Source organism: Lepeophtheirus salmonis, chromosome 6 (assembly GCF_016086655.4).
Source record: "Lepeophtheirus salmonis chromosome 6, UVic_Lsal_1.4, whole genome shotgun sequence".
Lineage (NCBI taxonomy): Eukaryota > Metazoa > Arthropoda > Copepoda > Siphonostomatoida > Caligidae > Lepeophtheirus > Lepeophtheirus salmonis.
The window spans coordinates 17440882-17464801 of NC_052136.2; the positions used below are offsets into that span (position 1 = coordinate 17440882).

Sequence of the window (23920 nt, forward strand, 5' to 3'; positions counted from 1 at the left end):
TATTGAAACAGGTTCCAATCTACCTCTGTTTCTTGCTATTTCCTTACGAATTGTATTATAAGTTTGAACTAACCTACATACTTATTTTTAATGGTTAATAAATCAAATTTTAGTACATTTTTGTCCTTTGGAGTCTATTTAAAAAATACTTGCATCAATTCAATTCCTCCTTCATTAGAGCTATCATACTTATTACTATACATACATAATATTTGAATGAATTATTCATCCAAATTGAGAATGGGAGTGTACTAACAATTGACGTCAGTTTAATTGATTAAATGACTGTATGACGATTTCATTAGATGAAAAGAAGTAAATGACTCTAGCAAAGAGTGGTCACAAAAGGTAAGGAAGGCAGGATTTAGTAGTTCTCCATTCCGATAGGCTTAAAATTAGAAGCTGCTACATGTTCCTCCAGGAACGCAGCCAGTTTGAACAGGATGTCTCACCCTAGTGAAAAGAGAAGAATAAGGACGACTACGTCACAACAATAACACAATATTATAGGTCGGTGTTAGGAACATAGCCTTCCTTGTTTTTAGAGGGGATCCCTTTCCCTAGAGTCCTTTAAAAAGAAGGATCACTGCTTGCTTTTGAAATAAACAAAAACGTAGTGCATTTTCGTTTGTGCTGTTTTAATGAATTGTCATAAGTTGACTTTTGTATGATTTAAAGTAGCTGTCTCAACATATTATGAACTCAAAAATAGTATTTCATAGGATTTATATTTTCATATTGATTTCTGTCAATCAAGGGCTTTCATTTTTTGAATTTGTGTCATTTCATACACTGTCATTGATACGATTATCAATTCAAGGTAGATTATAGTTAATTACTATTATCTAAATAAAAATTGATAGTTGTCAACAAGAGAAATCTAGAAGACTAACTATTATATGTTTTTTTTTATAATTCTTCTTTTCCATTTTGACAGACGAAGTTGAGAGTGGGGAAAAAAGCTAGTCATGATGGAGTAAGGTAACTTTTATATGTTGGTGGTAATCTAAAACAGAGGTAGACATCATTTGGGGAATTGATTTATTAGATGCGACTTATCTAGGCAAGTAAAATGATCTTCTATTGTAATGATAATGTTAAAAATTTTCAAGGCATCCAAATTAAAATTAAGTATACCTACTTCTAGTGTCCATAGACAAATTTCCAAAGAAAAACAACAATTTAAAGATAGTATGACGTATTTCAGACTGTTTATTGTAAAATTAGTACATTGTGTGTAAAATACAGGTCGGCCCTGATCTAAAAGATAACAAAGTTATCTCCCACTCACAAAAAGAAAAACCGTTATAGGTAAGGGAGAATAGAGATTCAAGCATTGGTCATTGGTAGGTGCCCCTGAGCTTGAGGCAAAAAATAAAGCAATTTGCATCAATTCGGTTATATTTAGAGGTCGTTTTATACCATGTTTGTTATCGTTATCTTTTGCACTTTCGGAGAGACGAGTCGAAATGTGACAAAATTAAATGACATGAAAGAAACGAAGGCTAAAAAAACAGATGTTTTGCGGATACGAACTCCTTTGTATTATTTAGTCAGCTATCGATTTGTACTCTTGCTCTATATAGTTCTCAGAATTATGATTTGTTGAGCTCAAATCAAAGTCTTTAATCTTTGAAGAAATTATTCATGCTATTAAATAAATAATAGCCCAACAGTACAGAAAATGACGTCATTGATTAACTAACTTAAGAATTTTTAATTCTTTTTTTAGAAGAGGAAAGATTAAGGGATGCAATGAAGATTGGAATGTGATTTTTTTCTTCTTTGAAATAATACCTAATAGAGATTAACAACCTATGGTGCATTTCTTGAGCGTTAAATTGTGCATTTCAGTTACATGACTTATGTCTGTCTGTAGACCAAATCATTAATCTGATATGGACTATTTTCATTCACATATAAGTATACATTAAATATACTCCGGATGTTAATTGCCATATTTTTACAAAGAGCCAGCAATATTTAGATCTGAAATATGGAGTTGTTATTGACTTTTGTATTGTATGTAAAAAGGTTAACTGTCCCAGAATGCAGTTACTTGCAACGGAAGCTATAACTTTTAACAATATTTTAGTTGTATATTTGTATCTTCATAGAAATAATTGTTTTATGAATAGCTTTGTAGTTCGTATACCTATAAATATATATTACCTTTGTCGACATCTTTTTTATAAAATTATATTTTGCTTGAGACAGCCACTCCCAGAATCTTCTTTGAGTTTTTAAGTAAAAATATGTCTATGGAAGAATGACTTCATAACAGTATATATAAATACATATATTTTTTATAAAAGTCAATCCCACATACAGAGTTTCATCACCATAAGACGTATAAAAAAACAGCTAACATAACATCATAAACACGAAAATGAGAGATTTGTAGCCTAAGATTGAATATCAAGATACGTTATTGACAATTGTATATTTTGTTACGTCATTGATATAAGCTTTGACGGATGATTCAACAGAATCAAATATTGATATTTTCATTGAAGTTGCTTTTAAGTGTATGAAAGTGAAGGAATATATCAGATCAAAGGATCTAAATTGTATTTAAAGGATCGGATTACTGTAAATATTTATGTAATTTTTTATTGTTTCACTATTCAAATGTATTTAAGTTCAATATGCATTGCTCCATATATAGGATACAGGGCATAAGTCTATTGATCATCTATTCCCACAATGACATACATAGATACTAATAATGACAGGTGTTACAAATCTTCCCCGATTAATTTTTTCCTAATTCTGTCTAAAAAGATTTTTTTAAATGAGATCGTTGTCTCCAACGCAGCCTTAGACCGTAAATCAAATTTATTGGTTTGAAATCGTAGATCGATTTTTTTTGGACTCATTCTATGGATCGATTTCTTACCGATCGATTTTCTTATTTCATAGATTCACTTTTGTTGATATTTTTATTGTTTCATTTATACCCATTGTATATATATATAAAGCACTATAAACTCAGGAGCGATATTTTCAATTTGGAAACAGGTATGACGTAACTCTATGTGACTGATTTGGCCCAATTTTTTTTAAAGGTCCGAATAAATTTGATCCAAACAATTATTTTAGTGTTTTCAGACCGGTCTAAGATTTCCCAATCGAAACCCAACGCTAATTTAGTTACATTAAAAACATCCGGAAATTCTTTGTCTGAAGCATCTGTTTCTTCATGTATGTCATACTTTTGCATCTTTCCATAATTGAGGTGCCTTCCGTAGTTGCTCAGAGTCTCAACTACACATGACATTGTCTTGCAATTACGTAATATTAAATATAAAAATCTATGAACCTCACAAGAAAAAAAAATGCTTGTTAAATATACGATAACCATCTTTAAATACAAAACCTGATTATGTATTTAATTCTTCATTACTTCACTTCCTTAACAAAAATATGTCTGGGTATAACACGAGCAGAACGGTCCCTTTATGTGCGTACACGTAAAGGGTTACAAAGCGTCAAAAAAAAAATAACAGTGGGTCACCACAGCACTCTGAATTGTTGAAAAGATATATAATAGGTACCTACATGATATTTTTCATGATTTATTTATCTTTGTAAATTATGTAAATATCAAATCAAGGGATGGTGAGAGAGATGGGAACAAAGGGAATATTTTTTTGCCCGAAATTGCAATCAAATCATGTATGTATACGTGTCTATATATATATATGACCATGTATATTCTTGCAAATTTTATTCACATTTACCTACATGATAATAATTATCTGCGATTATATTCCATGTTCTTGGGTTATGCATCAAATCAATTGCCTTACTTCTTTTGTATGTAATATGTACATTTTTTTTTCTTCAAAAAGAGTAGATAATACAACCATACGTTGCTAAATGACACCTTTCAAAAGAATGGGTAGGTGTCTAATAACTAGAGATGGGAAAATGGTGAAAATCCAGAAAACCAAGCTTGAGAGAACATCATAAAAGTATAATAACTTTGAGAAACGACATATTCGCTGGGAGAGATACCAATAAACTCCTTGATATGTTAGAATTTTAAAAACGAGGAGGAATAAATAGTAAGAACATTGCCAGTTACTAACATTGAGTATTTTTAGATTTAAAATCGCCAAGATTTCGACGCTTTTCACATCTCTTACTAATAACAGTACATATATCTATATGTTAAATAAGAAAGTCCGTGTGTGTGTGTTTGTCCTTCAATCATAGCCAAATTAACGGATGGATTTTCCTAAACATTTTCATGTAGGTTTTCAATGCTCCAGAAACGGCTCTGGTAACAATTCTTTGGTCTACAAGGACATAGCGACCTTAAAATAGCATTTTTTTAGTACTTCATCTGTACAACCTGAGGGCTGGGGTGTATTTTGGGTATAACAAGGGTTCTTTTATGCTGAGGGAAGCAACAGTGGAAGAATTTAACCTGGTTCAGGGACCAGTAGCCCACAAACCGTGGGCTGGGGTGTATTCTAGCATATTTGAAGGGGTTCTTAGTACTTATAAATGAGACGGCGGTGAAGTTTAAACTACCTCGACGACCAGTACTTCACCTGCACAACCTAAGCCTCGGGTGTATATTAGGGTATTAGGAGGGTTCCTGTGTGCTCAGGGAAGCAGCAGGGGAGAAATTGAACTTGCCTCGGGCTCAGCAGTTCCCCTACACAACTCGTGGGCTGACGTATATTATAGAATATTAGAAAGGTTACTTGGTGTATAGAAACACGGCAGCAGTAGAGTTTAAATTATATTTTGCCCATTACTTCACCTGTACAACCTGAGAGCTAGGTTGTATATTGGGATAAAAGAAGGTTTCCTAGATGCTTAGTACAGCAGCTACGAAACTGCGAGTTAGGCGTCTGACACAGAATAAAGTAACTACGTCCTTATCTCGTGAAAGAAAAGTGCTTATAAAATGCCTATTTATTAATATACTCATAATACCAACAAGAGAATAATTCTTAAAATTTTAGAATCTTTATTTTTCGTTTTATATTAGGCAGAAGGGTTCTTAATTAATTTTAATTTCTTAATGTCGCAGGCAACACCAGGAAAACCTACTTTAATATATTATTATACCTCATCATAAAAATGGATGCTATGAATTTTTCTTCTACATATTTTTTTCTTTGATCAGTGGTCTGAACGGTGATTGACCTCGAATAAACTAATCTTAAGCGGTGGATAATTCACTACTATAAAAAGTTTTTTACTGACGTCACAGAATTCAGGTTATTGAAAAAATTGTATAGTTTACAAAAAATAGTCGTAAAGGCATTTTGAACCTTTTTTGCATTTAAAAATAAAAAATAACTGAATATATGTAGGCATAGTTACCCACTTAATGCTGAATAAAGACAGTGGTATTTAAAAAATCAATCTAATAAGCAGTGAATATCTCAATTAAATTGGAGTCAAGATTGTCTTCCCAATTACTTATTTGCATATTTAAGTTTATTTGTGTTATAGATATTTTGTAACCTTTGTCAATAGAAACACCTGTTGTCTAATTAATATTATCTCTTTGATAGTTAACTATAAATCTTGTAATTTTAACGAGGTCCTACCATGCTTGAGAAATTGAAAAAGTATATTTGTACATTCCACTTTGTTATGCATGGATTGGAAAAGTAGAATGATTGGAGAAAAACCATATTACCCTTAGAAATGTAATATCTAATTTATAAAATATACAGACGGTAAAAATGTCCGTCTGAATGTTTTTTTAAAGGTCTTTATTTTACAATTTATAATACATCCTAATAAATTGGAAAATTATATTGAGTAAAAATATAAATAAACATTATATTAATTTATGTCGGTTCTAATATGACGACCCTAATCTACCATTTTCATTGACTAAAAAGGAGCAAGTGATTTTATCCTTATATAATAATTTTTTATGCCTCCTCAAAGATGGCTAATTTCTAAAATGTAAAAGTCACGTGAAATGTTCTAATATGAAGAATCGTCTGAGAGATGTGGATAACTATTTTGCAAACTATAAACTTATTTTTGATCTTCTTTTATATATTTTTTTTCGTATGACTGTTGAGAGATACAATAATGTTCATATACATGTTAACAACACTTAATTAAATGATTAAAAAATACTGCACATTACATCAAGATTAATTAATTATCATTCAAATGTGTATAGAACTTATATGTAGGTACATTTTACATATACGAAGCTGCTCAATGATACGTCGTCCCAATTAGTAAATGTATTGTATACAATGTTACATTCAAACTTGTATTTATATTTGTAATTTAAAAGAATTATTTGTAACAGCAAAACTATATATACACAAACCACAACTACAAAGGTTATTTGGCTAAAAATGATTACAAAACACAAACTGGTTTTTTTTAAAGCAAAAGGTCTTATATGAATATTTTTTTTTTTTTTGGTTTATATGTAAACAAAACTTAAATTTGACCTTGAAAATCATTGAGGCCTCATAATTATGGCGTTACCCTTTTTATGAAATAATCGACTAATCACTTTATAATTTTATACCTACATATTATATAATTATATCAGCATCTTTAGTAGAAGAAATAAACATATTTGTTTGTCAAATACCACGCTACTGGATTAATGTATATGCCTCTGGTTAAATGAATAAAACAAAACAAGTTTCAATATTGAGACTTCAAGGCTTCAACACCGCTTTGAAGAATGAGTAAGTTCCTTGGTCGACCTCCTCATTAAGAGAATTATTAATCTTGTTTGCCATAAACCCTTTCATTTTATCGTTGCCTGCCATCATATTATGTACGTACTCATAGAGTGGGGGAACGTCCTTGGATTTAAAAATAAAGGTAAAAGACATCATAGGTATTATATAAGGATCGAAATTCATCGATACATTTATAGTCTGTACTGAATAACATTCGTTCCCTTATGGAAAAAATAGAAATAAAAAATCACAAATTTAATTTGTCAACCTTGTGAAATACATACTATGGATGATAAATTTTAGGTATAAAGTCCAAATATGAATTATATCTTTCAATATCTTTTCTGTATAATTTTATTGATTGATATACTGACATAATTCTCAAATTATAGGATTTAGTAGAATCTTAATGGACGCGTTTATTTAGTTCGGAACTTTAATTACATGTTTCTCCCTTTAACTTACGAGTCAAATTGATTTGATATACCAGTTTGGCAGGAAATAGATTAATATCATATCAAAAGTGCCAACTATATTTGACTCTAAGATATAAGCCAATCAGTTATCTTACTTGATAATTAGGGCAAGTGTATGTATTTATAGTTACACAACATAGTTGATCATTGTCTTTTCCACCTGCAAAATATGCACCAACCAACAACCAATTTATTACAAAAAAAAATTCTACAATTAAAAAAAGTTTTGAGAACTATTTTAACTAAGCTATATTGAACTGTATTATTTAATTAAAATCACAACAAAGACCTAGACAGGAATATTGAAAACTTTTTGTATAATCCAATAAATTATTTTATGTGTCATAATTTCAAAATTGTGTTCACAATAGTACTATAGTATTCAATACTTTCTTACTCTACAAAAACTGAAGACCACTGCCTTGGGGATTTTTTCCTCCTTAGAAAATATAAGTTGAACTGTATTGATTTGGTTTTTTGGTACCTTCAAACAGTGGTTTAGAGGCCAAGCCGGATATCGAAAATCAAATCACCAACCATTGCATTGTAAAACGAAGCAGCATAGTACCTCAAATTGCAAACACTAGTTTAGCTAGTTTTTTATGTACACTAAATGTACATTTACAATTTGGATAATATCTTGTATAATAGGTCAGTATTTTTTGGGGATTTTTTTTAGATGTTATTATAATTGGTTGGATGGAGTTGAACTATAATTAAATATAAGTTAGTGTATCATAGTAATACAACTACTCCATTCATGAATCTCTAGAAGAGTCCATGCTCCATGTGACCTAGGAATGGCCTTTGAAGTCATAATGTATATGTCCTTCTCTAGGAGAGACTGTACACTTACGCACTTAGAATTCATGATAGTAATTTTTTTGGAGCGCATTATCCACTGAGTTACGTCGCTATATGTTATTTCCTTAGTTTATATACTACAAAAAGGCCAAATACTCTTACCTCAAAAGTATTTCATTGAAAGAAATACAAGACCAGTTTTAGTATAAGAACACCATGAGTAGGTAATTACAAAGACTATTAGTTACAAACATCCAAATCTGAAGAATGCGTCCGGATGGAACGTCGTTCCATAAAACAAAGTTTGCATCATCATAGACATCAGGCAGTGACGTGATCATCAATATGTCTAAGCTGTCTTTGAAGGTATTAAAATCCAATGTTCATAAGAAAAATACATACTCTAATTCTGCCTTAACTAAAAATAAAGGTTAACTTTTCACACATATTTGGTCTGTCCAAATAAGTATAAGGATAAAATACAAGTTTTACAGAAATAATTTCATTGGATAAACTGTAGTTCAAGTGAGAAGGATGGATTGTAGTGCGGCGCCCTTTAGAATTTGGGACTTAACCAATAACCGATAACAGAATAGAGCTAGTTTTACTTTTTATAATTAAACTTCCTAATTTTTGGATAAAACACTGAAAAATATTTTCATAATCCAAGTTATTTTTTTAGTTCAGTTTAAGTATTTTATTAATATAATGAAGAGTATACTTTTTTAATTATAAATACTTTTTTACAGTTGTAAAAAGTGCGCATTACATTTTTATGTTATGGATCTATAGCTGTAGTATAGTATTTGGGAAGTTCTTTGTTCCAATTTTTTAATATATGTATGATTATTTTTTTTTTTTTTTTTTTTTTTTTTTTGGGGGTTAAGTAATAATAAGTAATCATGTATGTACATATTTAGTAATCAGAGAATTACACAGAGACACGACGTCTATGGGGGAAAGGATTATGGGCAAGACGACATGGTGTTTAGTTGGTATTAAAAGGGTATGAGTACATACAACATAAATATCTACAATCTAATAACATATGTTACTTAAATATATTAATTATAATTTGTATCAAATTGGTATTTTGCAAGAATTTTATTAATATATAATATATTTTGACCTCAGAAATATGTTGAGAAAATATCAGTTATATTAATTATAAAAATTCATTCAGAACACAGGGATATGCTGTGAGTCAAATATTATAATTATTTAAGACCTGTGCCATTAAACATGCATTTGTCACAATCAGGCTTGAAGTGAGAGAGTGTCGATGGTTGAACATATATATGAGTACATTTTGGTATTAGTAATTTATATTAAGACATTCAAAATTCAATGCATTCAAAATTAGATTAAATGTATATATATCCAATGCATGAGATTACTTTCTAAATTCTGTTCTGAATTTAGTTGTAAATCTATCCTTGCTCTCAAATAAACATATGATAAAATTCTTCATTAAAGTTTCAACTAAAAAAAGAAAATTGGCTGGTGGCTATACCATGGACGACACGGGCTCGCCTAAAGGCTGACGCAGTCGTCACAAAAGTTATCTAAATTTTATAGTTCACACGGACTGTGGGATCTATAATAAAGACGACAGAACTGGAGGATTTAATTGACGGACAACTGAGGGTGCTTCAACCGTTTTGGACAATGTTGTTGATAGATAATTATTTATGATAACTGGAGCGAGATCCTCTCTTCTCTTCAGTCGCGTGGTAGCTTGCTTATCAGATCTACTGGTGTGTATTTGTAATATGTATGTATATTCATGAGGCCAAGGAAGGGATACATCATTATTTCGTATATATTGAATGTTAATTATTGTTTTTATTTATGTTATACTTTCTTCTTAAGTGTATTAAGCGTATTACAAAAAAAAATCAAATCTTATGATTCTATATTATGTTTAGAAAAATAAATGGCTATATAATTTGAAAGAAAAAAAAAATAAAGTCTCAAAAGTAAAATCATATACGAATATCACGAGGAATTTTAGGCAAATTAATGCTAGAGAAGAGTTGGGAGATTGGTTGTAGAAAGTTCGTTTCTCTAAAATGTAACAATAATATATTTCCTAATATCTTCAGGAAAACGATGGTTGTGGAACGATGGAAAAATTTAGAGTCTGTTTCTAAATAGGCTCAGTGATGAAAATGTGTCAAAGACTTACTAAATGAAAGATATCCTAATACGCACGTGGGTACTCCCATGGAATACCATAAATAACAAAATGGTATTTATACACACAGTCCATAGTGACAAATAGTTGTATCCATACGAATAAATTTATAGGCAATCCCTTCTTTCGATTGCACACATGCGCATACTTTATATAATTAACGATTCACAAAATATTCAATGCAGAGGTTTAATCGTTGTTTTAAAAAAACAAAAATAATACTATTAATTTGACTACGTGTAGTATTAATTAACTTATTTTTTACGGGTGCGTCTTTAGTTAATTAAAAATACGTAGGTATACACCAGACACCTTGTTATTTACGTATGTAATTTGATAGGAAGCCTCTTCGTGAAAGGTAGAGAACACTATACCATCGATGGATTTGAAAAACAACAACAACTCAGAGAATTAGAATGATATTGATGGATGTAATTGAGGGGTTCATAAAAAGAATTTTATGAATGAATCAATAGGGGTTGTATGTACCTACATAATTCTCTTAATATAGATTTCATAAAGAGAATAACTGAAGGGTAATTCATAGGGAGTTGCTTTAAAATTGTATTAAACATATATTATTATCAATCATTTTTTAAAATAAACACCCCAAATAATCCTTGTAATTGGTTCCACGGGTATAACAAACTGTTCGAGATGCAAGTGATAATATATCCGTGATACGAATTCATTCTATATATATTTTTGATCATGTAAAGGGTAGATTTCATTATTATTATTTAGAAATAATAATAATATGAGAAATATTATTTACATAGCTCTTGAAATAAACAACTGTACTATGACAAACCCCCGACTGATGCTGTTTTTATAGGATTTTTTACTTGTGGGGTTAAGAGTTATATTTTACATCAGTACGCAAATAGATATGAATTATAATGAAGTTTTAATTAATAAGACTCAGATAAGAAAATACTTTTTAAACTTAAAATTAGTAGTAACTATAAAGTGTAACAATCAATCCCATCCTCACTAATTATAAAGGGTGTCTCATTAACCCTGCCTCAGTAGAAAAATAACTATAATAACACCGTAAAAAAAGCTTTATCTTTGTTGCCTGTATACCCTTTCACTGTGAGGTGTATTTAAAGTTTACGCAGGGATTGACGAGATTTTCTCAATGACAATTTTTGCAACTCTACTCAGCTTTTCAATCTGTCCTAGTGGAGACTTGTCTTCAAGGCTATGTCCTTGTTTGTATCGGTTCCACAATCGAGGAACTGAACGTCTGGATACCTCAAACTGCATAGATGCTGAAGTCAAACTAATTTTTGCCTGAAAAGACAAACAGCGCATTCACGATATTCATGCCTTAAACTCAGAAATCAGACCCTCTTTATATGTTAATGTAGTAACTTTTAAATAGCGATGCACAGAACCCCCGAAATTCGACGTTCTATATGGGACTTTCATTAAAAAAATTGACTAATAATTATTATGGTTAGTTATTTGAAAAACCTTAGTATGTATAGATAAAGGTTGGGGAAAAAGTAGTTTCGTATTTTCTTACTTTAATTCAATGCTTTATAAAAAATGTTCTAATCATCCAATTTAGGCCAAGTGTGCCCCATTCTGTTGGATAACTTGTTTTCAATGAGAATCCAACTTCATAATGTTTTTTTTCACAGAAGCCCATATCCCTATTGGAAATAAACTCGGAAAGCCAATTTTCACAGGCCTTTATTGAGGATAAATTTGTATCTACGAACGCGTTGTACATAGACAGGAACAGGTGGTAGTCACTTTTTGTCAGGCACAGAGTGCAGAGTGGATGCATAAGAATATCAAATCCGACCTCCAAGAGTTTCTTGCGCATAATCAAAGATGTTTGCGGGCTGGTATTCTCTTGATTATGTCTTAATGTCTCATATTCACCAATGCTGGCCGCATTTGTTCGATCGCTAGCTTCAAATGGTCGAGTTTTTCACAGTTAAGGAGAGAAGTGAGCGCGAAAAAATTGTTTGATCCACTGCTATGCAACACGAACCGAAAAAATATATGTCCCGTATAAATTGAATTTATAGGTCACTTTCGACGAGTTTTTCCCTTTCAGATAGTAAAAATGTAAAATATGGCGAATTTCTACCTTTGAGACCTCCATGCTCGACGCACGATAATTCACGATTGACCCAGCCATGCACAGTACTGCCCACAAAGCGTTGTAGTACTATACGCTCACAAATTTACAGCGCCTTATAGTATGATCCCATGTGACCAATAATAAACAAGATATATTTAGTTTAAAAAAAGGGACGTAATTACTTTGTCTCCAACCTAATCTATAATAACTTGTGTACAATGTATTAATTTAGTACAGGAAGAAACTTGTATCAGCAGATTATAAAAGCCACAGTTTGTACGTCTCATAATGTTATATTTAATTACAACATCGGTCATTTTATCGACTACTAATTGATTTCATTTTAATCTGTTAAAATTATATATTGATTTACTATGTATTCGCAAGTAATATAACTGTAGGCATTTGAATTTTATGATGTACCTTCGACGATGTCGTATGAACAAGTGTTCTTCATTCAAAAGTCAAAGTTTACATGGAATATACAAACATTACATTATTCCCATCAAAAGTACTCCAAATTATTTAACTCATTTAGAGATTGGTTTTTCATTTATTGTTGCAAAATATATGACTAATCTATAATACTTACTAAAATAATTGATTAAATTCGATAATTTTAAAGAAACAACATCAAAATTTCACTTTTTTTGATATTTTACAGATTTTTAACGAGTCCCTGAAGGACCCTTTTTTTGGACGTTTGTTTTTCTTGTTTAAAGGAATAAAATAAAAAATATCCGGCGATATCAAATTGCCAACTTTTGTCATTGCGGTACAGTCTAATATATATACTTGCAACATAATTTATATGAATATAACTTATCAATTTTCAAACCAATTTGATTCCCCATCAATGCCTTACTATTTGATTGAACATAAATGTCAAAAAAGTTTGTATTTTAAATGTTGTTAAAAAAAGTTACGATAATGCCAAACTCATTTATTTAAATAAATACTTTAAAATCTCACAAAATGCACAAAATATTATTAATTCCCTCTTAAAGGTAGATTTTGGAAAATTTTAACATGCATTTCTATATTATTATTAAAAAATATCCACATGATTACTATATTTTAAGGCTCTTAAAAATATCAAACCCATAAAATAAAATTGAAAATAATAATAATGATTTTTTTTTTAAATACAAAGAGGAAAAAAGTATTGCTTTTACCAAAATGGTGTAATGTTTAAGAAATGTCATGTGCTCAGTTAGTCAAATTATGAGATGTTGTAACAAATCGAAAAAAACAACATGAAACGTGATATTGCAAAATATTATGTAATAGATGGCCCCCTCTAAACTTTACTCTAAGCACTATGTTATCTTAATGAGCATTTCTTCCAAAAGGAGAAGGGGTCATTTAAAAAAAAGATGTACGCAAGTTTTTTGCATTTTTTGAAAAAATGAATAAGTATTTAGCAAAAAATAATATAATTCCCAACTACTCAAATAATTGTTTAAAGCCTAACTAAAGCTAATTTGATTTCAACCAATCAACGTTTTACAAGTTTTTTACATTAATACGGGGCAAGACTAGTTGAAAAAATAATAGCTGACAAACAAATACACTGTGAGTTATTATGTTAGTGGAATGAAGACATTACTTAGTTATATCATTAAAATCAACTCTGATTTACCTTTATTGTAGCTATCAATCTGTTTTCCTTCAAATAAGTAATTAACATAGCTCAAAATCAGCTATTAACTAGTCAAAATTATTTCCGATTGTAGGGAATTGTTCAAGGCCTGACACTTGAATTAATTCGATTTCAACCCATCAACGTTCAGAAGAATAGTAAGGGAAGAAATGTAGAAGAAAAATCCAAGGCAGATAAAAAATAATAGAAAATTGTCATGCCGGTAGAATCCCCATTACCCAACATACATAAAAATTTGAAGATTATTCTTTTCCCAATTGTCATTTTTTCTACTTCTGTCCTTTGATTTGATCAAAAACTTTTAAAACAAAGTGACGAAACGTGTTTGTTAGCCTTTGAAAGAGAATATAAATAAAGAAAATAATTTATCTCCCCAATATGACACGGATGGCATCTCGTGACGTATGTGATTTGGTCTTTTCTTTGCGGAATTCATCTTATTTGATTCAGTTAAAAGTGTGAATACATGGACGTTAGTTAATTATTTATAAAGTAATTAATTTACCCCACAATAACCCTAGCGTACAATGAAGTATTTTTATTGGTCTTCGTTTCACTACTTATTTGAAATCGAATAAGCTCTTATTACAGAATAATACAATAGATGGTAAGAATTGAATTATATTTACTGATTCACTCCCCATTTTCCTCCTTTTTTTTAAAGGAAAGGTTGCAAGATAAAATGAAAATAACGATATTTTGAATGGGTTCATTAAATATTCTCAAAAATAGATTTTGTATGCCATAATCTATGCAATTAAATGACTTATTGTTTAATATTAGTATAAAAATGGGGAAAAAATTAGAACGCGGTAGTTATGGCCGTTACATACCGAAATAAAGGTAATTTTTTTTAAATATTATTCATACACAGTATATGTAGTTATATTAAGTCATACATTCTGGTCGTCGTCTTCCTGATTTGTTGCTGTAAAGGCAATAACACACAAATTTTAACTTCCTGTTTTGACTTTGCATAACTTTAAAACAACCATTCACATTTTTTTTTTTTTTTTTTTTTTTTTTGCCTTCTTTATTACAAATAGAGAAACAAAACATATTTTTCTGCACATTAGTTGTTTTATGAATTAAAACCCAGGAAACAAAATAAGCATTCTTAAATAAACAAAATAACCCACCACTTGAGAAATACTTCTCTACTACACACGGTTATTAATTGACATTAAAGTAAACTAATTTTGAACAAAAAAGTCCGTAAGTCGTTAGCCTAATGTAACATACAATGATTTATGGGCTGACCCCTTTGAACGGTCTCTTTTACATATAAACTTCCATACAAATCTTAGTTAAGTTTCCAACTCCTTGTATGCAGAGGTACTTAATTATCTATTTATAGAGCGTTTTGATGTGCCGTCAGCATAGTATACAGGGAGTGGGGATCAAATTGTTGCCTACTTTAAACCTTGATAACTTGAAGACGACATTATCAAATAAAAAACCGGTTACCAAATAGGAAAGCTATTCTTGTCAGCTGACGATACGTAGTTCAGTTAACATCCTGCCGTTATCATATGAGGAGATAAAGAGCTATAAGTGGAACAAGGAGCTTTGGAGGTCCGCCGTAGTCATGGCTTTGGTTAATAATAGAGGTGAAGTCTCCATTCAACGATTGCTTCAACCTTAGGAGTGACTTTACAGACTGTTCAGTGTATCTGTAAGAAGCTAGAGGACACCTGGGATGTTGATGCCACCATAAAAAGGGCACCCAAGGAGGACGGCGCCGACAGGAAGGTCAAGGACACCGACTTTGTCAACAAGGTGAAGAAGATGGTTGAGGATTACCCTACCAGGTCCATGAAGGCCATGGCGAGGCCGGAGACCGGCCCTGGGTGTGGCAACAGGACTCAGCACCCTGCCATGTGTCCAAAATCTCCATGCAGTGGTTAACCGAGAACTGTTATGACGTCGTAACCAAGGATTTGTGGCCTCCTAACTCTCCCGACCTTAATCCTTTGGACTATTTTGTCTGGGGCTATTTCGAGAGACATAGCCCCAGTCACCCCCATAGCACCAAAGCTAGCCTGATGGACTCCATCAAGGAGGTATTCGGCAACATGGACAATGAGATGGTCAGAAGAGCCTGCGGCCGGTTCAGAGGCCGTATTGAGGCTGTTATTGATGCCAACGGTGATTATATCGAATGAATGGCTACTCTATACTTATATGCTCGTCATAGTTTTGATTTTCAATAAAAAAGTTAAAAAATGTATATTTTGTGTTGTTTTTTTAGAAAAATATTTGGGCGACAATTTGATCCCCGCTCCCTGTATGTCAGTCATCTTGGTGGAGGCCTCAACAGCCAAGTGTGCTAAGAATAAAAACCCCTTTTTCATTCAGATTAAGCAAAATGCTGAACTAATTATATGTATTTCTAGAAATGGGATTGACGAAATAAAATTGTCATCAGAAGCAAATTAATCATTATATTTTAGTATGACATATTTTACATGACGTTCGTAAAAAAAGGTTTTATTTACAGAAAAATCTTTTTTTATATAACGTAGTTAAGTAATTAGATATTAGTGGAGAAGTCGATTTTAGCCTAAAAAGGAGGTATTGTATTTATTTTTAGTGGGGTTCTCTTACCTTTCATTTCTAATATTTCTGATATGGAAGTATCAGCCTCAAAATGTTAATATCCTTAGTTTTAAGTTCTAAAAAATATTTCGTATGGGAGGAAAAGGCTGTTCCACACAACAATATCAAATAATAACGCTCACATAAATCCATCTCCGCTATTTTGCAAATAAAAACATGTAATATATATGATTATGAGAATAATAATCAGTATAATTAATTATAAATTAAAGGAATAATGACTAACTCATCTCATACCATTGGTACTAAAAGGTTTACTATACAAATACCCTTAGTAAACTCTAATCAAAATGAAAAACATGTATTCTAGAGGATTTTTTAAAATTTTAAACATATTTTAAGGATTGAAAATAGAGACAGAACCGTTTTTAATTCCATAAATCCCTAGTTGTATCTAATGATATGCAAATATGAATTAAGAGAATTGCACATATCTTACAACAATATATATTTTTTTCATTATAATAGGAACATATTATATTTTTACTTAGATATATATAATATATTCTATTATATAAAGTAATAGTAAAAAATACCCTTAACGGCGTCACGAGGGATCGATTTTAGCTTCTTGAAGTACCAAAAAGCGGGACTGGACCACAGCCCCTGGTCCTAAATAGTGACCAACTCAATACTAGTTGTATCTGTTATAGACAGTCGATAAAGATAATTGGTTATTCTTCATCTTTGAGGAATGATAGTTCTCACTATATCTCACTCTTTTTGTACCAATGATATTCCGAACTAGCAGCTTTAAGAGAGCTTAAATTTCAAATGCAAGGCTTTGATTCCCCAAAAATGGAGTTAAGTGTATTTTAAATGAAAAATTTGAAAAAGCAATTGCAATTCCATACATTTTATACATTATACATTAATTTTAGGGGGGAGCACCTTGGAGTTGTAAATAAAAAAACCTTCTCGTATAACCTCGAGCATTTTTATTATGAATTTTCTTTTGTTTTATTATTATTATCTTTTCTTAACTTTCATAGAGAAAAACACTCTTATTAAATATTTTAGAAAATGTATTAAATTTTATTCCATGTGGTATAAATTATTCCTTATAACTGCCTCTTTTATCAACTACCTCCCTTAGACGTGTTTGAAATGCTTCATAGCTTGCATGCACCATAGATTTAGGAAGTTTCGCCCATTCCATCTGAATTTGTAAGGCACGGAGATCTTCCAAATTTAAATATAGACGAGTTTTTACATTCAAACTCGAGGTAACATTACACAAAGTAGTCGAGGAGGTTAATATCTGGACTCAAAGGGGCCACATAGATTTGTCCCAAAAAAGAACTTTTGCTTAAAGCCACTCTTGGCATTGAATACAGGTATGTATTGGATCTTGCTAAAAGGTTACCTTAATCGTTTTAGAATAGTTTGTTTTAAGCTACAGACCGACGAGAGGTTCTAAAACGTATGAAATGTAGTCACCCGTCTTCAAACAGAGGCCCTCCAGAATAAAAACCAAAGGAAGCTTATCTCCTTTACTTGAAATTCTTGCCCAAACCAAAAGGGATCGACTATTTATCTGTTTTGGATTCTTGTCTTAATATACATCTTTTGATGATGAAGGTAAGATTCGGTCGTTTTTACGTTGAATTTTTGATCCAGGTCCCATTTCTTCTCTTTCAAAAATACAATATTTCCTGCCCGCATGCAAAGTTCTAATAACGTTTACTTCCTTGAATCTGTTTCATCCGTGCATCTTCCATGAGATTCTGACCGAAGCAAAATTCAGAGAAACCATCCTTAGGTCTTTATGGATGATTCGATTCATCAAAGTCCTTGACACGTTGATCTCCTAAGCCATTTTTTGCCATTGATATGTTGGGGTTTCTGTATATTTTTAATTTAATTTTCCGAACGTTATTTGGGTTCCGAGAAGACCTTGGACAATTAGACATGCTTATAAAAATTATACTGTTGGAAAACTAAAAAAAATGATGAATACATAAATTTATTTTATTTAGAGGTTAGGATCCAATATAAATTTCATATATGACGTTTGTGGAGTCGTCACTAGGATTTTTTTTTTTTGTGGGTGGAGTAACTTGTTTTTATTTAATTAAAGAAGACAAATTTAAGAAATTGACCAATTATTTATTTCAAATTGTGACAAAAACCAAAATTTTGAAAACAGACTTTCCTTTTCTCGCAGTCCTTAGCCTCAATACGTGTCCATATGCTGTCATCAAGAAGATTAAAGTCAAACAAAGATAAATCTCCTCTGAAATATATATCTGCATTCGCCAGCAACTTCCGGTACAAAGGGTATCAGTTTACTATGAAGTATATTAATATATAAACCTAAGCTCATGGATGATAACGAAAACTATTTTATTAAAATACGCTTTTATTAGTGGGAACTAAAACATAAAGATTAGCCAATTTTCTATACTAAAATTGATGTCTGTTTGTATTTCAAAAGCGTAATATATCCCTTGGAATGAAAATGGTTTTTTTTAATGTATCTACCTACACAAATACCTTATTGATTGATAGTTGATTGTATCATATTTTTTTTTGTCTATAACTAGTTACGCCATCAATTGTACTCACTCATTTTATAACTACGTTTAATACATATTAATAATTCTTTAAAACTACCTAGCTCACATTTCATTCAATTTTATTACAATTTTGAAACTTTTATCCATTAAATGTAAAAATAACATTAAAAAATCATAAAAATAGTTCCTTGTTTTAATTTTCATTCTTCATCAGAATGTAATTAATCTAATTTGTAAAATAAAAGTAGAGAAGGCATATTGATGGATGATTTCTATGTATACTTAGAAAAAAGAAGTATGCTATCGATTTGTAAACATACTAAAATATAACGTGTTAACATAAAAGAAGGCTTAGATAAGAAAGAAGAAATTGAGAATAAAGGATTTTTCTATAGAAAATAAGTTAATTTATTTATTCTAACTAATTGATTTTTTTAAAAATGCCAATTTCAGCCTGCTTTATGTTGACACGTCACAAATGTAAGTGTCGCTATATTGTTGAACCGCATGTATATTAGTAATTCAGAAAAAGAGATGTTTGATTGCTTAAGACTCGTGTTTTTCAAACTTTTTTCAATTTAAAATTTCAAGGCACCCCTTTATATATATTATTAAAAGGACAATGCCAATGTCTACAACTCTGAGAGAGGAGGGAGTGTGATTCACAATCCATTGAAGACGTGAGCCGGTGTAACAGAGAAATGTTGTTTTTTATTGGCAAAGATAAATGATAGGCAGAGACAGAGCTCTTGTTTTACTGCCTTTAGTCGACTTTGAACTAATTTTTGATGTACATATATCAGTGTTGGAAAGCTCAGAACAGACAGATGCCTTACTTGAAACCACTAAGTACTCATTTTCTGCTAATATTCAAAATCTGTCAAGTTCCATGTCTTCACATATCATTTTAAGGGTGTGCTCTTATCAGTTGCTTCGACTGTTGCACTCAAGAGTGCCCTGCACTTTCCAGTCTGCTTGAAATCCAAGTATTAAGGTCCTAGTTAAACTTTACATAAGACTCCGATGGAAAATATTTATTAACTCACTCGTCCAGACATTCAGAGGTTAGGCAATGAGGTTTAAATTCTCCTGCTGCTTAGATGCACATTGTACAAAGGAAACATAGCCAACATATTCCTCAAAATATTTTATTTTTAAATTTATAGTCAAGTTCGATTTTGAAAAGGTAATTTAAACATCCCCAGCATTGTTTAAAAAAAAAAATTGAAAGCTTATAATAGGTAACTATTGGGAGGTAATTATAACACAACAAAAAGGGCACCAATGTACTTTGGCACACATTTTGAGAAATTATATTTTAGATTAGTCCATAATCTTTATTGAATCTCTCAAACTTTTCCCCCCCAAAAGTGATATATTTTATAAATTTATACTCAACATGCTTAAACAATTATTTTTTTCTTTTATTGTGCCATCAAAAATTCAAAACATCCAGAATTGATACTTATTCTTCAGGAGCTGAGTAAAAATATGGTAAAAAAGTGCAATTTAGTTTTACAACTTCAAAAACTTAAAATTCTAAATTATCTAAAAATTGTATTTTTGGTTTAAAGAAAGAAATTGGATACATTTAATTTCCCTTCTTCGGTAAAACATATAATATACATATGTAAGACAACAATTAGGGAGTAGACCTCTCACTGTAACGTACTTAGAACTTATACTACATACACAAGATACCATTTTGATCCCATTTAACAAAGCCTTCCTGTAGAAAATAATTATTTGAATTCTTCATTACAGTTGTTTTGATTATATTTTTCTATTTTTGAAAATAAACACTCAGAAACTCATTCTTCAAATAGATCCCTTCTAATCTTGTCAAAGAATGATAAATTGATACGTTGTTAACTTCAAATTATAATAATATATTGGAATAATTTTGACAAACATTTCCATTCTGTTAGTCCAAGAGAGATCTGGATTTATGTGCATAAACTTAATATCAATTTTTAGAAAAAATCATCCTTCAAGAAGGGCTCAATCCTAAAGAAATTTCATAAAATGAAGAAATAAGTCATTATTAAAACATTGCAGATCTTCAAAACTGCTACTAATGCTTTCAAGATCATAATTTTAGTATCAATTTATTTATTTAATCATGGCTCTGACAATTTCAAGGTAGAAGGCATTCAAAACACAATGACGTGAGTCGAAAACTGTTTTCAAAACAAGTTATCACAGTATTTTGTTAAAAATATAGATACAATTTAAAAAAAAAAAAACAATAAAAAAATATCTATTAAAAAAACGCAGATAACATATTTATCTCAGTCCACAATAAAACCAAAATGTTGCCAGGTCCTGCACCGAAACGTAAAAAATAGCTGCGTCTAACATTATTTTCTTAAAAAAATGAGGATTCAAAATTATTTTCTTGAAGAAAAGATTTAAAATATATAAATTTACGTACAAAAAAGAAAATAACCTGTCCCTAGATAATGATACCATGAGTTTTTATAATTTTTAACAATTAATTACTAATATTTTTCATGGAACTATCGTTCAATTTTTATTGATTGCTTCCACTAACGTTTCATAATTTTTATTATAAGGACACCTTGTTAAAGACTGAGTTGTTAATATATAGTGATTAAACCAGATGGACAAATTCCCCCTGAAAAATCAAAAGTAAAATTCGTTTTATGATTTTTTAAATGAACCAAAAAAAAAAAAATTAAAGTAACTGTAAGTAAGGTTTATTAACGAGCCTGTTTTTGCCTCATATTAAAAAAAACAAAGAAGAGTCATATATTTAGCATATACTAAAGCCTTTTTTTAGTGTGCAATTGTATTTGTCGTAGACAACATGAACATTTATTTTTATTTTCTCGAGCTGTTTGTATTAACTATTGGGTATTATGATTGAGTGTGCTCATAAAGTAGAGCAGATAATTAGTTGGATTAATCTTAATATTAATAAAGCAAATCTATATTACTAAGAAGTGTGCTTGAAATAAAAGTATTTTGAATATCATGAGGGGTTTTAATACAGCCTAGTACACACAAGTTTTGAATCCCATTGAAGTGATGCAATTTCTTTCACTTGGCTATCTTAAGGTATTAGAGCAATATTTCTACATTAGTAACCATGTATTTCTAAAATGACAACTACATATTTTCAAGGAAGTGCAAGTTAACAATAATAATATTAAACAATTCATTCTTGAAAAAACAAAAATGAATGCTTAGCGTTGTTTTCCATAGTCTTATAACTCTATTCTATAATATTCTCATTTCAAAATGCTTAATGTGGCCAAGTAGAATTTAAAAATATTTTATGCGGTGTGTTTTTATTAAAGGTAGAACTTAAGGAGCCTAAAGTTCAATAATCTTAAGACCGATTTTACCCAGTTTTTGAAAGAGATAATTGAAGGTTTTTTTTGTACGTCAATCAACATAATCTATCATATTTTCTTATGGTTGGTTTGACTCCCAATCAATCTCTTAAAGTATTCATTAATGTATATTTAGAGCATGAAAAGTTTCTATTTGATAAAATTAGAGTGAAGTTTTTTAATTTTATTTGCAAGGTTTAACGATGGTTTAAATACTAACTATATCCCAAAATATATCTGATACATGGTTATATCAGTCGCATACTTATGTATCTTTATTGCATCTCTAATACTTTCTACCTCCAAAAAATGAAATGAAAAGTCACAAAATAAAATGGTAGTTTGACAATTACGCTATTCTTTCCAATAGTTGGTTAATAAATTGTTATTCCCATTAACATAAGTATTAATATGTCAAAGATATTTTTTAGATATGTTGATGAAGGTCATCATTGGGAAGCGGGGTTTGGCTTGGTGTTTGGAATTTAAATTAAATTTCAAATATTAAATTTTTTGAAAAAAAAATCAAATAATTAAATTTTTCGAAAAAAATTCAAAGCCACAGCTGTTCAAAAAATTACATTTTTGGAAAATAATTTCAAAATTCCACAGCTGTTTACAAAAATTCCAAAAATTCATACCTATTTACCATACATTTTCTTGAAAAAAATTGAAAAATTAAATAAAATTTCAAACATTAAATTTAAAAAGAAAAATCAATGTTTAAATTTTCTGGCAAAAAGAAAAGTTCCTTTATTATGGGGCTCTACATCTCATTCAGCTCACTCCCTGCGGATGCCCCTAGGAATGAATTTGGCCTCTGATTCAAATTTTTCCTTATGACTTAGGTCGGGTTGCCAGCATTTTGGGGCCAACACATCACTAGTATGCATACTATCCTTTCCTCCAGTTCTGAAATCCTAACTATACCACTGTAATGCACCTACATTGGATTTGCCTTATCCCTCCTCCTGTTATCATGCATGAATTCATGTCATAAGCTTTAATTCTCTCTTACTTTGTGAATTTTTTTGCTTTTTTGCGTATTTATTTGCTATATACATTAGAGGATATTCATCACTAAGTACAAACAAACTATTCAGAAAGTTGCATCATCCACAAGTAATTATGTACTATGAATATATGTAAGTCTATATCTGAAAGTTCAAACAGTTACAGATTTGAAACAATTCGTGCATGTGTTGTATAGTTTGTCTATTAACTGCGTGATATTACGAAACGCTTAAGATAGATGCTTAATTGCAATAAGCAATTAAATGTATTGACCTACCTATAAAAAATATTGGATTTTTTTTACAGATTCCTAAAGAGTTTCTTACATAGCATGAAGAGGTCAATTACATGATGATGCTAAATACCTCTAAGAGAGAACAATTGATTCTCTATTACATAAGAGAGCAAACGGTATTTTCTGCCCACTTACATATTATGTACAGTGTACATACAACCTAAGGTATGAATCTAAA

General features: G+C 30.5%; 1 protein-coding gene across 1 annotated transcript in view; it reads right to left on the bottom strand.

The window, feature by feature from the left end:
• Positions 1-23920, bottom strand: part of LOC121119955 (uncharacterized) — a 51870-nt gene that overhangs the window by 26335 nt on the left and 1615 nt on the right. The window lies entirely within an intron of this gene.